Source organism: Panthera uncia (assembly GCF_023721935.1).
Source record: "Panthera uncia isolate 11264 chromosome C1 unlocalized genomic scaffold, Puncia_PCG_1.0 HiC_scaffold_3, whole genome shotgun sequence".
In the NCBI taxonomy this organism is placed as follows: Eukaryota; Metazoa; Chordata; class Mammalia; order Carnivora; family Felidae; genus Panthera; species Panthera uncia.
Genome location: NW_026057584.1, coordinates 66,775,157 through 66,791,283, shown reverse-complemented (window position 1 = coordinate 66,791,283; position 16,127 = coordinate 66,775,157). Strand labels below are relative to the sequence as shown.

The 16,127-nt window shown below is 36.8% G+C and overlaps 1 long non-coding RNA gene across 1 annotated transcript in view; it reads left to right on the top strand.

Moving 5' to 3' along the window:
- Nucleotides 1-11,057, top strand: part of LOC125911578 (uncharacterized) — a 71,299-nt gene extending 60,242 nt beyond the window's left edge. Inside the window, exon 6 of the long non-coding RNA XR_007454367.1 lies at nt 8,990-11,057. This is a non-coding gene — a long non-coding RNA (uncharacterized LOC125911578). The remainder of the gene's footprint in view (nt 1-8,989) is intronic.
- Nucleotides 11,058-16,127: the final 5,070 nt, after the last annotated feature.

Genomic DNA, 16,127 nt, shown 5'->3' with positions numbered 1-16,127 from the left:
TTTTTTTAACATTAAAAAAGAGACACTAGAGAGCTAAGAAAGGAGAATATTTGATGATGGTATTTTCACTTCTACTTCATTTCTGCACCCAAGAAAATAAGTATCATTAATAAGTATCATTTGAATTCCTAAGAGCTATCTTCATTGTCTTATACTATTCTTTAAGGTGGATACACATGTTTCCTCAAGGATAACATTTTTCTCACAAGGACCAGAAGATTACAAGCTTACACATTTTTTTTTTAAATGCTCAAAAAGTAGTTCAGAAAGTTCAAGCTATACAATTTCTTCTCTGTGGGCCTGAAAGGATATTTGTGATTAGATTCACTCCTTCTCCCCTCCTCTCCACTCCAAGAGTGTTTTGTTCTTTTTTAAGATTTTTTTTCAATTTTTTTTAACATATCATTTTATTTTTTGAGAGAGAGAGAGACAGAGCGCGAACAGGAGAGGGGCAGAGAGAGAGGGAGACACAGAATCCAAAGCAGGCTCTGAGCTGTCATATGTGTGGCTTGAACCCATGAACACGAGATCATGACCTGAGCCAAAGTCAGGTGTTCAACTGACTGAGCCACCCAGGTGCCCCATTTTTAAGATATTTTCATTGTGGACAATGTCAAACACATACAAAAGGAGAGATTAGGATAATAAAGGCCCATGTCACCATCACCCATTTATACAAAAATTGTCACATTTGGACAATCTTGTTTCACTTATACCTGCATCTACTTCCAATTTTACCTGACAGATTATTTTGAAAGCAAATCTCAGATATTATTTCACCCATAAATACTTCAGTGTGTATCTGTAAAAAAAGAAGTACATTACAAACTGAAGAATCTTCAGATTCTGTTAATCAGTTTTCTTCTCTGTCTTTCCTCCTCCTCCCTTTCATTCCCTCCTTCTCTCCCTGGGGTTTTCATTTTTACAGTTTGTTGAAGAAACTAAGTCCTTTGCTCTGTAGAATTTTCCATAGTCTGAATGTTGCCAGTTGCATTCCAATGATATCATTTAATAGGTTTCTCTGTCTTTTTCTTTTCTAAAAATTAGAAGTTAGATTTAGAGGCTTGATAATTCAGGTTCACTTATATTTTTATTTTTTATTTTTTGACCACTAGGTAGGTGGGACTGTGGTTTTCCATTGCTGATCAACAATATCAGGTTATCTCTTTTTGTAATGTTAGCACTATTGATGATCACTGCTTGCATTTATTCATTAATTAGAGGTCATAAAATGGTGATATTTTAATTAGATCATTCCCTTTTCATTTATTATTTGAAATACTGTAATAAAGAGAAACTTTCTCCCACCGATTCTTTGGTTATCCAGTAATACAGGTTGTAAAGGAAAGACTACAAAAGTACTCGATTTCCTCCTTGCTTATTAGTCATCAAATAATACATTCATTCTTTCCAGTACTCCAAAGATGATAAATGAGTTTTTGTGTGTTTTTTTTATTGAACACAAACAGGATTTATTTAATTACTTATTTATTTATTTTTTTAATATTTTTGTTTGTTTCAAGTTTTTATTTAAATTCTAGTTAGTTAACATATAGTGTAATATTGGTTTCAGGAGTAGAATTCAGTGATTCATCACTTACATATAACACCCAGCGCTCATCGTATGTGCCCTTCTTAATACCCATCACCCATTTAACCCATTGCCCTGCCCACCTCTGCCTCCAACAACCCTTAGTTTGTTTTCTATAGTTAAGAGGCTGTTATGGTTTGCCTTTCCTCTTTTTCTTTCTCTCCCTTCCCCTATGTTCATCGGTTTTGTTTATTAAATTTCACATGAGTGAAATCATATGGTATTTGTCTTTCTCTGACTGACTGACTTTGCTTAGCATAAGCATGAGTTTCCATCAACAGTGCAAGAGAGTTCCCCTTTCTCCACATCCTTGCAAATATCTGTTGTTTTCTGTGTTATTAATTTTAGCCATTCAGACAGGTGTGAGGTGGTATCACATTGTAGTTTTGATTTGTGTTTCCTTGATGATGAGTGATGTTGAGCATCTTTTCCTGTGTCTGTTAGCCATCTGATTGTCTTCTTTGGAAAAATGTCTGTTCATGTCTTCTCATTTTTTAACTGGATTACTTGGGGTTTGGGGGTGTTGCATTTGATAAGTTCTTTATAGATTTTGGATGCTAACCATTTATCAGATATGTCATTTGCAAATATCTTCTCCCATTCTGTAGTTTGCCTTTTAATTTTGTTGATTGTTTCCTTTGCTGCGAAGAAGATTTTTATCTTTATGAAGTCCCAATAATTCATTTTTGCTTATGTTTCTCCTGCCTAAGGCAATGTGTCTAGGATGAAGTTGCTATGGCCACAGTCAAAGAGGTTGCTGCCTGTTTTCTCCTCCAGGATTTTGGTGGTTTTCTGCCTCACATTTAGGTCTTTCATCCATTTTGAATTTATTTTTGTGTATGGTATAAAAAAAGTGGTCCAGTTTCATTCTTCTGCATGTTACTGTCCAGTTTTCCCAATACCATTTGTTGAAGAAACTTTTTTCCAGTGGGTATTCTTTCCTGATTCATCAAAAATTAGTTGATGACATAGTTGTGGGTCCATTTCTTGGTTTTCAATTCTGTTTCATTAATCTATATTTCTGTTTTTGTGCCAGCACCATACTGTTTTTATGACTACAGCTTTGTAATCTCACTTGAAATCTGGAATTGTGATGCCTCCAGCTTTGCTTTTCTTTTTCAAGATCGCTTTGACTATTTGGGGTCTTTTGTGGTCCTATACAAATTTTCAATTGTTTGTTCTAGCTCTGTGAAAAATGCTGTTGGTGTTTTGATAGAGATTGCATTTAAATGTGTAGATTGCTTTGGGTAGTATAGACATTTTAACAATATTTGTCCTTTCAGACTATGAGCATGGAATGTTTTCCCATTTCTTTGTGCCCTCTTCAATTTTTTTCATAAGTGTTCTATAGTTTTTAGAGTACAGCTCTTTCACCTCTTTAGTTAGGTTTATTCATAGGCATCTTATAGTTTTTGTTGCAATTGTAAAATGGATCAATCAATTCCTTGATTTCTCTTTCTGCTGCTTCATTATTGCTGTACAGAAATGCAACAGAATTCTGTACATTGATTTTGTATCCTATGACTTTGTTGAATTCCTGTTATCAGTTCTAGAAATATTTTGGTGGAGCCTTTCAGGTTTTCTACATAGAGTATAATGTCATCTGAGAATAGTGAAAGTTTGATTTCTTCCTTGCTGATTTGGATGCCTTTCCTTTCCTTTCTTTTCTTTCCTTTTCTCTTCTTTCCTTTCATTTTCTTTTCTCTTTTCTTTTCTTTCTCTCTTTCTTTCTTTCTTTCGTCTGAATGCTGAGGCTAGGACTTTTAGTACTATGTTAAATAACAATGGTGAGAATGGACATTCCTGACTGTAGAGGGAAAGCTCTCAGTTTTTCCCCATTAAGAAGGGGTCTTTCGTATATGGCCTTTATAATGTTGAGGTATGTTCCCTCTACCCCTACTTTTTTGAGGATTTTTATCAACAAAACGTGCTGTATTTTGTCAGATGCTTTTTCTGCATCTATTGAGAGAATCATATGTTTCTTATCCTTTCTTTTATTTTAAACCACTCCTATTATTATCCTGATTGATGCTCATGTTGTCCCATCTTTGACCAAAGGAAAAAAAAAACAAACCTCTTCAAGTTGACTTCCAAGTTCTTTTGAAGGTTCTGTTACTTTGTTTTCTGTTATCAAATCATGCTCCATTCTTAGCTTGCACATTTATGTTCCACTTCTGCATTGAGACATTTTTCCAAGGAGCCCTTATTCCTTTTAGTGGGAATGGTATATGGAGACTACAGTTTTATATTGCTGTGCTCAATATGTTATGTATTGGTCATTACTTCTAGGTCTTTACAATGGACAGAGCCAGGAAATAAGTTTTAAATTCTTTTAAGATAAAATACTTTCAAATTGAGGCATATATTTTTAATTCAATTTTAGGACCACAGGAATTTTACAAAATGTTATTGATATAATGTCCAAAATCCTGATTCTTATGAACGTCGTTATAACTGCTTACTTGTCTGGAGTCACAATATCCACGTAGTAACCTTGGAATAACAATGCCCATAGCTGCCGAAATATAATCAATAGGATTATATAAACATGTAGGGCTAAAAAATATTTTTGGTCTGTAAAGTACATCTTTGTAAAGTACATCTTTCTAGGGATGTACAGTCAAAATACTGTGTTCTAAAGTCATTTAGAAGAGCTCCTCTCTGGCACCTGGGTGGCTCAGTCTGTTAAGTGTCCGGCTTGGCTCAGGTCATGGTCTCTTGGTTTGTGAGTTGGAGCCTGTGCTGTCTGCATAGAGCCTGCTTCAGATCCTCTGTCCCCATCTCTCTCTGCCCCTCTTGCTCTCTCTCCCTCTCTCTGTCTCTCAAAAATAAATAAACATTTAAAACTAAAAGAGCTAGTCTCTGATGGCTAGTTTGTTTAAAGAGTAATATTCAGTGTTAATGTGTGGTAAATAGACCTTCACAAAAACTTGTGAAATTTTGAATTAGTATAGCTCATGTAGGTGTTAGATTTGTGGTAACAAACAGGTGCCTTAAATGTGTTTATGCTCTTCCATTTTTTAATTCTATTCCTAGGAATTTATCATAAGAATGTAATGAAATATGGCATAAATAGTCACATTAAGAATGTTCATTGATGTTATTTATGATAAAAATGAGAAATATCTTAAAAACAGACCAACAGGAGAATTATTATGGAACATATATAAAGCGGAATATTATGCAGCAGTTAAAAATCATATCTACCATGAAAACTTTTAATCTCAAGTGAAAATGCTCATAATATTACATATAAAAAAATTCGACACCAAACTTTATAAAGGAGAGCCTATTTCTCTGACATCAAAACTTTCCTGTCACCAAACGTGTGAGGTTTCCCCCCTGTCCTCCCCTCCCCCGACCAATTCTCTGATGCCTGCTGGATGTGCTACAATTCAATTCAATCCTGACACTATCTACCTGGAGATGGCATCAGATCTCCCAAATTAAGGGCTCAGTCCCCACACACTGCCCCCGCTTCAGATGCCAGTCACACGTCCAGAGCTCTCATATTGCTAACTGACCAGTTATAGATCAGGGGTTCCCATAATCCCCTCCTCAGATTAGATAACTTGCTAGAATAGCTCACAGATGTCAGGAACAGTTTACTCACTAATAATGGTTTATTACGAAAGATAGAACTCAGGAACAGCCAAATGGAAGAGATGCGTAGGCAAGGTATTCAGGATGGTGGACAGCACAGAGCTTCCACACCCTCTCCAGGCATGTTTAGCCAAGCCAGGGAGCACTTTGAATCTTGTTGTTTAGAGTTTCTATGGAAGTTCCATAACTTAGGAATAATTGATTAAATCATTGGCCATTGGTGATTAAATCCAGCCTATTTCCCCTCCCCAGAGGTTCAACCTTCTACTTAGGCCTTGGTCTTTCTGGTGAACAACCCTCCTACAACAATAGTTGCAGGTGAACTGACAACTATTTGGGGGAAGAGTCCCCCAAAGCTATCTAGGAACCACTAGCTACCCCATCATTCATTAGCATATGAAGTCTCTTATCACCCCAGAGATTCCAAGGGTCTAAAAGCCTTTGGACCAGGAATCTGGGCTAAAGACCAAAAATTAGAATAAAAGATGCTCATAGCACCTCTATCACTTCAAAGAAAATATGAGTGTTTTAGGAGCTCTGTGTCAGGAACTGGAGGCAGAGACCAAATATATATTTCTTATTATGTCACAATAGCATTGTTCCAGTTTTGGACACAATCTACATAGAAAATGACTGAAAGGTAATAGACCAAATATTAACGATAATATAACAAAATGTTAGCAAAACCAAAATATTTTTATTTACAATTTGCGCTTTATAATTTTGTAACAAAAATACTTTAAAAGATGAGCATATTATAATTCAAATCTAGAAGATTATTTTTGTAAAGTATTACCTTTCTTGAGCTGAAGAATGACTTTTATGAAAACTATTGAAAAACCTTAAAAACAAAATATTTGGCTATATAGAATGAAAAACTTGTTTGGTAAAATAATGATTACCAAAATTAAAAGTTAAATACCAAATTTTTAAAGTTAGTTCATACATTATTTATAAAGGCATGATATCATTTCATCTAATAAAATAAAAAACCACAATGAGAGAAAATAAGTAAATGCAATATAGTGCATATAGTAATACACATTATCAATAAGCCTAAGAAAAATTCTCACAGAAACCTACTATATAATGATTTCTTCATTTTATAAATAAGAAAAGTGAGGGTCAAAAAGGTTAAATTGTAGTACCCAGGTTAAGCATCTCACTCTTGATCTTAGCTCAGATCTTGATATCAGGGATGTGAGTTCAAGCCCAGCATTGGGCTCTGCGCTGGGTGTGAGGCCTATTTAAAAAAAAAAAAAAAGTTAAATCACTTTCTTACATGAGTAAGGACAAAGTTGAGATTCATCCTTCTAACTTTGGACCCAGACTTCCTGCCTTCTCACGCTGATGACTGAGGAAACCCAGGTGGCTGCCACTTAGATAAGGGCTTTCTGTGGCTCACCCTTGTAGTCAAGAGTTCTTGCAATTAGAATGAGAAATATTCTCCATTCTCTGAATACCAGACCCTCCCTGAATTTAAATTAAATTGTATTACTCAGTTATTGTTTGCTTCAAAATAGAGCATACTTTTTTCATTATTTATTTATTTATTTAATTTATTTTGAGAAAAAGAGAGAGAGCACTCCTGCACTAGTGAGGGAGGGGCAGAGAGAGAGGCAAAGAGAGCATCCTAAGCGGGCTCCATGCTGTCAGCACAGAGCCAGACACAGGCTTGATCCCATGAACTGTGAGATCCCATGAACTGTGAGCTGAAATCAAGAGTCAGCCAACTAACCAACTGGGCCACCCAGGTGCCCCTCCTTAAGTTTTCAATGTTAACAAAGTGGGGTGCCTGGGTGACGCAGTCGGTTAAGCATCTGACTTTGTCTCAGGTCACGATCTCGTGGTTCATGAGTTCAAGCCCCACATCGGGTTCTGTGCTAACAGCTCAGAGCCTGGAGCCTTCTTTGGATTCTGTGTCTCCCTCGCTCTTTGCCCCTCCCCTGCTCACGCTCAGTCTCTCTCTCTCTCAAAAATAAAAACGTTAAAAATGTTAAAAAAATGTTAAAGTAAATACAGGTTCATCTTTATTAAGGAAAAATGTATTTTAAGCTATTCTTCATTGGAGAATGTGTCTTAAGATAGTGAATATTTTGTTTAATCAAACATTTAATCTAGAAGTGACATAAGGAATATTTTTGGTGACTTTCATACATTTATCTCTTAAGTTATCCTCTCCATGCATTTAAATATAATTGCTATGTTCAGGCTTTAAATATTTAATGCAGTGTTAATCCTTTCTGCTCTCTACCTCCCAGATATGACCATAAATTCAAAGCACATTCCCATGGTAGAAACTTTCTGACTTATTCATTAGGGCTTTTTACACACAAGCTAGAAGTCAACAGGATGCCTTAAAATTTTTCATTTGTAATACTGTTTCTATCATAGTTAAAAAGAAATTGCAATTTTTATCTAAAGAAAAGGTATGACTAGTTTGTTTCAATTTTAGACAATGTTGGGAAAAAAACCTCATTTTTGATTGCATGACTGGGAGAAAACACAATGCACAGAAATGGGCTTTAGTGTTATAGCCACGGATCATGATTTACAGTCACTTTTCCTCCCCAAACCCCAAGAAATGTGTTACCACAATTCTCGTGAGTAATGGAAGCCCTTGTTTGGGCATAACAGATTCTCCAGGGGTTGTTTTTCTCTTTAACTAATTTTCCTAGTGGATTCTGATGAGCCCCCCTCCCAAAAGACAAGGCCTGGTACATTAGTGCTTCTCAAACTTGGACATGAACAACCTTGGGCTGTTACAATGCAGATGCTGCTTCAGTCAGTTTGAAGTGGAGCCTGAAATGCTATATTTCTAAAGAGCTCCCATGTAATGCCCATGCTGCTGATCCATAAACCATACTTCTCAGGGCAAAGCAGTATAACCACCTCCTAGTTCTTAATCAACAGTAGATACTGCACATCTGTGAACCCCATTATGGGCTTAATACATTTGTGTTTATCTTGTCTGTGATTGGGTTCTATTCTGCTTTTATGGAACTTCCTCCAATCAAAGGGGGGCAATTAAAGAACTTATGGATCTATTTGCCACAATTATTAAGCATTCTGTGTAGTGTTTCCTGCAAATATCTTTCTTGTAAGTGGAAAATCGGGAATGGTGACAAGAAGGAAGAGAATGAGAACGGTTTTTGCATGCTGGTCAGCAATGGCAGCAATAATCTCTACATTGACCTAATGGTAGAATAAGTGAAGTTGCTGACGAATTGCTCTAACTTCCTGTGAGCTCCCATCCTTCAGTGGGACCTGATCCCTAGAAATGTGGTGCTTAGGTGCTGTTCCATATCTGGTTTATTGTCTCCAGGTTGTCCTCCCTTCAAAACTAGCTCTCATGGTTCAATTCGTAAGTTTCTTTTTTAACAATTATTTTGTACAAGGTGGTCTAAACACTGAAAAGGAATCAAAGGATTGCCACTCTTAATCTGTTTAATACTTATCTAGAAAAAAATTAAACGAGTTGCAAAAATAAATAATGAAAAATTTCAAGAACAGCTCTGTATTTTATTTCATCAGAGAACACAAGGCAGTACCTAGAGGCTCAGCATTAGAGGACACCTTGACAAGCAGATCATCAAGTTCAGTTTTTATTCAGCAGTGAACTGTCCCTGTGACATTACAGGCAATTGTTTTTCCAGCCTCCAAGTTGTCTCAGTCACAGAGGGCTCACCAAGTCCCAGAGTAGCCCATGCCAACATTAGTGAACTCTTAATTATTAGAAAGTTCTAATTTACACTGGATTGTTCCTTCTATTAACCATCAGATATATACCCTTAGTTTTGCAGAAGAAGAAAAGCTATGGTCTGCTGGAGAAGACTGGGAAGACTTTTCAGAAGAGGAGGCATTTGGGAAAAATCTGAAGTTCTGCTGGAATTTAGGGAGGTGGAGAGAAGTGTGGAGGGCAGCATTCTCATGAGCTACCCTTAAAGTTTAGAGCTACTCTTCCTAATTGTTATTCTGGATCCTTTCACTTATCCCCAGTGTTAAGGAATGACTCTGTTCTAAACACTGAAAAGCCATCAACAATATGTCAGATGCCTTGGTATCATTTCATAGAAGATATTTGAGAAAATGAATAGAGAAACTTTTCAGATTTTCCTCATTTATAAAGCAGATGATTATCCACCCACTACTGCTAGGCCTGCTCTAATGTAATTCTGAAAGGACAGATTTATCCAGAGTGTAAAGGAGGTGGGCAGACACACAGCTGTTGTTTGGAGAATAGTACTGGTGTTGAGGTGAAAAATTACAATGGCTGAAGACACGAAGTAGAGGCCTTCAGGGGGAACAACTTTAAGCCATGTGGGTTAACTTTGTTGGGAAACCATAGTGGTCAACCTTCTGTTACCCATTTGGATAGACAGCTCCTATTTAAAGCCATGAACCCACATTTGAATTTTATGCAAGGCAGAAGTCTTCTGGGCTTCTCTTTTTATGGAGAGCAAAGTCACCAGAAATGCAATTCAGAATATAAATCACAGGGTACGTATACATAAGGAAATGTCTGCTTTAAAAGGTCAGATTGTCTTCTAGAATAAAGAGCCTCTCCCATTGTGTTTATCCAATCAAGCAGCCCCTTCTATAAAACCCAGGGTTTTCTAAGCCCTATTTTTCCAAACGTTTAAAGGTAATTTCCTTCCCTTGTCTATTCTTACAACTTTTTAAATAAATCTAAATTCATTCTAAAATGCACTGAGACACAGAGCACATAAAACCCAAGGTCATATTACTCAACTTCCAGCTTATCTACATTTTGTACAAGGAGGAACAATAGTTAAAAGTTGTAACTTGGAAAATTCTCCTTAAGACTTTACAAGAATGCAAACGTGTAAGAAAAGTCAGAAGTCCTCCAAAGACTGCTGTTCTGGGATAAAGTAATTTTTCTTTGCTTTGTGTGTGTGTGTGTGTGTGTGTGTGTGTGTGTGTGTGTATGCTTTATTCTTTTCTCCTTCAGAACGTAAAGATTAAAGAACAATGTTGTTTTACAATGGGACCTGACTCTAAGAAGCCTGGGCTGGGTTTGTTTTTCTGGAATTGGCCTTGTCCTCTGGCAAAAAAAATTTAAAAATGATAAATACACAGCTGCCACTGTCTTGGATATAAACATTTCCAAAGCCTTTCAAACTTAAAACTCAAACTGATAGTTGCCCAAAGTGTTCTTAAATTTTGTCTGTGTTCCTAAACCACCTCTTGTTTTCAGTGCTCTATACAATTACTGAGCTATTTGCTGAGATTAGGCAAGGTGATAATTGTACCTAAATCATAAACATATTTGGTTTAAAGTTTTGACACTTAGTTGTTGTTGCCCTAATGACACAGCAAACATGCAGAATGGATGAGAGACACCATGAGGAATAATATTAAATATTAAATTTAGGAATAATATTAAATAAAGGGGTTAATATAAGTTTTCTTGATGGGTTATAAAATGGAAGTAGATATGTATAAATTAGATAAATTCAAATCATTAAATATTTATCAGGCATGAGTAAAAAATGAGCATACACTGGCAAAAAAAGAAAACTAAATGTGACATGGTCTTAGGTCTTAAAGAGCTTATAATTAAGAAAGATACAAGTAAATGTTTAGTTAGCTGTCAAAAACGAGTGAAAAGATGTGCTGATTGGTATTTACTTGAAGAGTCCTTTTATGACTATCCCAAATAATTTCTCTGTAGGTTCTGTGCATAATAAAGCAAAACAAGAAACCCAACTCAATTATTTAAACCAGCTTGGTAGATGAATGACTACATCACATTAAAATGCTACTTTACTTTATATGACAATCATTATAGCCGGAAAAAATTCAATAAAATAATACGTATGGTATAATTAACCATTTTCCCTTTTACGCCATTAATCTCACTTCAAATACTTGTGTTTACTATATTCAAGTCTCCTTGCCATGAGATATGAAGAATAAAAACAAGCTTTAAAGCACACTGTTGGTCCTCAACTAGCTTTCAGTCTGGCTAGACAGAGAGAGGGGCTTTCCTCATGCAACATAAGTATAAGAATCACAGAATTCCAAAGGAGGAAGAACTGATTTGCAGCTAAAGTTGTCAGGTATAGAACAGGGAGAAGATCAAAGAATTGATAGAATTTTGATGAGAGGGAGGGGTTGAATATTCAGGTGAGAGAATGCCAAGAATTTAGGGGCAAAAGTGGCAAAGATCAATTTTAGTGTAAAGGAATGTGTTAGTTATGTTAGACTAAAGAGTCCCTTCCTGTGGTTCATGGAACAAAAGACCAGAATGCCATGCATGTTGAGGCCATATTATGAAAGTTTTGAATACAGGCTGGAGTTTGGAGTTTGTACTTTATTCTATAACCACAAGAGTTCCATGGAAAGATTTTGAGCAAGTGGTGTTATTAAACATCAGTGTAATAATGTCAGTTTAATACGATGATTCTCAGAGTGATCACCTTGAATGGAAAAGAAACCACAGGCAAATACTTATGTAAGAGGCTGTGGCATTAGTCTAGTGTGAGTTGATAAGGATCAGAATCCAGAATCAGGTGGAAGTTAGAAATAGACAGACTAAATCTGTGTGCGTGTGTGTGTGTGTGTGTGTGTGTGTGTGTATGTTTTCATAGAGCACTTAGCATATTTTTATAAATGAATAATATAATAAAAACTCCAAAACTAAATTTACCGATAATCTTTATTGTGGATGAGCAAACATTAGTGGAATGATTATTAGAAGTGTCCTATACAACACTACTACAGGAATTCTTTATCTGCATGATGTTATGAGTCCAGCCCAGTTATACTTGTGTTCCCTATGTAATTTTCCAAGTAAGACATTCCACTGAGAGTTTAGTCCTAGGAAAACTTGGTGTACTTTCAAGGAACTGGAATATTTCCTTCCTTCTTTTCTTCCTATGAAGCTCAGGCAACCTTCTCTGAATGCCTGTAGGCTCCACACCAGGCTTTCAGCTTAACCACTGCAGCTGTGTTGACTTTAGACTGTAATCTCTGTTTTCTTCTTTGTTGTTAACTCTCCTCCCCTCTCTTGTCATTACTCTTCACTAATCTTACAGTCTTGGTTTCTCCTCTTCCCTCTGTAAGCTTCTCTAAATGATTTTTCAAAGAAACAAAGGATAAGGACATTTAATATGTGCCAGTAGCTTTCCTCCCTCTGTCTCTAGCCTCAGTTTTCTCCCTGAGCTCCAGCACAGCATTTCTACTTCTTGCTTGTATTTTGCCCAGCCTCTAAACAGATGGTACCATCTAGCATCTCTCTTATGTCCAACCTCCAACAATATTCAAATGTGATCTTTGAACCAACAGCAGCAGCACCACCTGGGAACTTTTCAGAAATGCACATTCTCAGGCCTCACCCCAGAGCACTGAACCAGAAACTCTGAAGGTGGGTCCCAGCAATCTGTGTTTCAATTAGTCCTCCAAGGGATTCAGACACATGTTAAAGTTTGAGAACCACTGTTCCAGAGAATATGCTCTTTTCTCTGTCCCAGTCTATGTGGTTCCCTAACTCATGGTGTCTCTCATCCATTCTGCATGTTTGCTCTGTCATCAGGGCAAATCTTTATACACTTTTCAGAATAAGTATAAATACCTAAAGAAGCTTATCTGATTGGTGTAGCTAATTATTGCCCTTACCACAGTTAGTATTTATGAGCACCCCACCCCAAGATCACTGGCTGGCCCATGCTTGAGCCACTCTTGGGTTACCTGTCAGTGGCCAGCTCAGCTAAAAAACAAAACAAAACAAAACAAAACAGAACTGAACCCAAACCAGACTAATACTGCTTTCCTGAGAAGATGGCAGCAGATACACCAGAAAGAGGACCGCTTCTGTCCAATAAATTAATCTTTAATTAAACTGATGTAAGCAGTATGTCTTCAGCAGAGGACTAGTGGGGATTTTCTTAGTTGTATAACCTGGATTTCAGGGTCCTTTTAGGAAAGACAAGAGGCAACCATTACAGCTTGACACCATTGGAGATAGAGGCAAGGAGGTCTCCCTGCTGATACTTGAAGATGGTTCAAGTCAGCTTGAGATGAAAGATCCTATTATAAATTGTAACATGGACAAGGACCCAATTCACAAATTACACAGGTGCCATCCAATCTGTACTCTTAAAGGAAACGTATTACTAGATGTTTACATTAGTGTGTCAATATACTATTCCCTTTATTTCTTAAATGAAGAAACACTTTATACTTCCAATTATAGTGATAACCTGAGAAATTGGTTTAAAGTCCTCAAGTTGCTGTATTAGGGGCAACACGTTGCAAGGAGGGAATGAGTTTAAGTAGAAATCTCTCATTAAATTGAGGTAGAAAATAGAAGGGGGTAAGTTCTCAAAGTTTTGCATGGTAGCAAACTGAAGAAACAAGTATTCTCGCAAATAGAATATTTGCAATAAAAAGTAATTGCAATAAATAATTGCAAATAAATAAATTTATTTATAATTGCAATATAATATATTGCATATATATATTGCAATATAATAATTGCAAAAAATAATTGCAATAAAAAATAGATGTGTTTCAAAGATTTATTCTATCATAATTTGAAAGATGTAGTGGGGCGCCTGGGTGGCTCAGATGGTTAAGCGGCTGATTTTGGCTCAGGTTATGATCTCACGGTTCACAAGTTCAAGCCCGGCGTCGGGCTCTGTGCTGATAGCTCAGAGCCTGGAGCCTGCTTCAGATTCTGTTTCTCCGTCTCCCTCTGGCCTCCCCTGCTCATCCTCTGTCTCTGTCTCTCTCTCAAAAATAAATGGAAAAAAAACATTAAAAAAAAAAAGAAAGATGTAGCTAAAACTGGGATCAGGGCAGTTTTGTTCTACATTTGATTAGGAATAAAAATAAAACAAAAACAAAACAAAACAAAAAAAACAGAAAAAGTATTGATTAGGCATTAATGCGATACTCAGTTCCTACTAGGAGGGTGTTTTGTTTTTGGTTTTTTTTGTAACCTACTTGAAGAATCAAGGTTAATTTAACTTTTGGTATCTGAAGCAATACCCAAACAACAAGATAATAGATGGTTAAGTGCTAAATTACATTATCCTTGATGTGTTTCTCTTTGTACACTCTTGGAATCTCATCTCTTCTGACTTTATCTAATAACTATGTAGGTCAGTGTTTCTCAGTCTTGAGTAATGCAGAGATAGACTGTTGTAAAATTTTTTTATATTCCCTCAGTATGGAATCAAAGTATTTTATTTTTTTACCAAAACATGTATCAATCTAAAAATAGGCACATACCACTTAACCTTATGATTCTTAAACAACTATGAAAAACAAATCTACAAGTCAACTACAGAAAAGCTATACAGCCCATAGCATTTAAACTAATTGAGGGGCATGGATAATGTTTTATTGAAGCAAAAATCATACTCCAAGCCTGAGCATGGTTTTGCCTAAAGTACAGCTTTCTTTGCTATCCACAGGTCTTAGTCTGAATCACATGATGACTCAGCTCTCACCTCTTTATTCAAACTACTGTGAAACTATCCGTTATATACTTCCTGTGGGTTTTTGTTTTGTGTTTTGTTATTTTTTGTTTTGTGACTGAGATTTGTACAAACACATCGTGTATTAACACTGCTTGTGGTATTTTCTGTTTGGCAATGGTTAATAAAGTGCCATGTATTGTCAACTTGAAATACAAATTAAAAAGTGAGAAATAAAATTTGGGGCGATTTGGTGTAGGGTGGCCAAATTTTGTTTGACTACTTTTAAAAGATTGTCATAGATTTGAAGATATGAAATCCTCATGAAAAGATATTTTAAAATCCTCATTAAAAACTGAGGGCAGCTGTGGAGGACACAGCTGTGCCTACCAGTTCCCCTACAAGGAAGCATGTGGTGCCCCAGCCACCAAAAGACAGCACCCAACTCTCAGTTCCTGTAGGGTTTGTTCAGCTGCCAAGAGCTTCCCAGTCCACGGGCTCGTCCTCCACGAGTGCCCACATTCAAGGACCGATGGAGGCAGTGGTGTTACAACTTGGCTATTTCACCTGAACAGGGACAAGTCTTGAAGGGCCACAGATGCTCCAGTTTCCCCATGGACTCGGCGGAGGCTTTGTTGGCCTGTGCTACAGTTCCATCTTGCCCTCCTGATGCTGCATTCCTCCTCTCTTCTGTTAGTGATGATCCTTAATAAATACCCTGCATGCCAAACTCCATTTCAGTGTCTATTCAGGAAAATCCAGTCAACAAGCACTCCTGAGAATCTCCCTGAGGATCACTGAGGAGTAAGAAAACCTCTTCCGTAGCCCCGATTCTTCTTGCAAGGGTCTAGTCTCCGATTTCAGCTTCCAGTTGTATACTCTCACCAGTACTTGAAATCAACGGGTCCAAAGCTGACACATAACCCATCTCTTGGGCTTGTGCCTCAGAGAAACTTGTGGATTCCCCCCCGCCCCGTTTTATAATCTATTTAATGGCACTACCATTGTATTCCCACAGGATCCAAACTTGAGAGGTAATGTTTATTCCTCACACATCTTGCTCTATACAGTCTATTATTCATGCTTCTTAACACAGGAAGAACTTTACTCACTTCTCCAGGGATTCACTCCCTTCTAAACAAGGGATGCTGTTGAAATTATAATGGAAACGTTCAATTTGCTCTTGGGATATCTGTTCCCTTCAGTAGTTTTCACTTTCCTTTCTCTTCGATTCCGTAAACTTTAAAACACACAACGATTTTTTCTTGTAAAGGATATGTATGCAAAGTTCCAACCCACAATCATCTACTTATTTTGGAATGCAATATGTTGGCTCCCCTATCAAATACAAGAATGATGCTTTGAGAGGATGGCAGCAAGTGCCAAGGCCTTCACTTTTCCTCCTGCAATTAAGATTAGTGCAGCAGAGTCATTAAAAAATTTTTTATTTTGTTTAAAATAAAATAATAAAATACAATTTTCTTTTC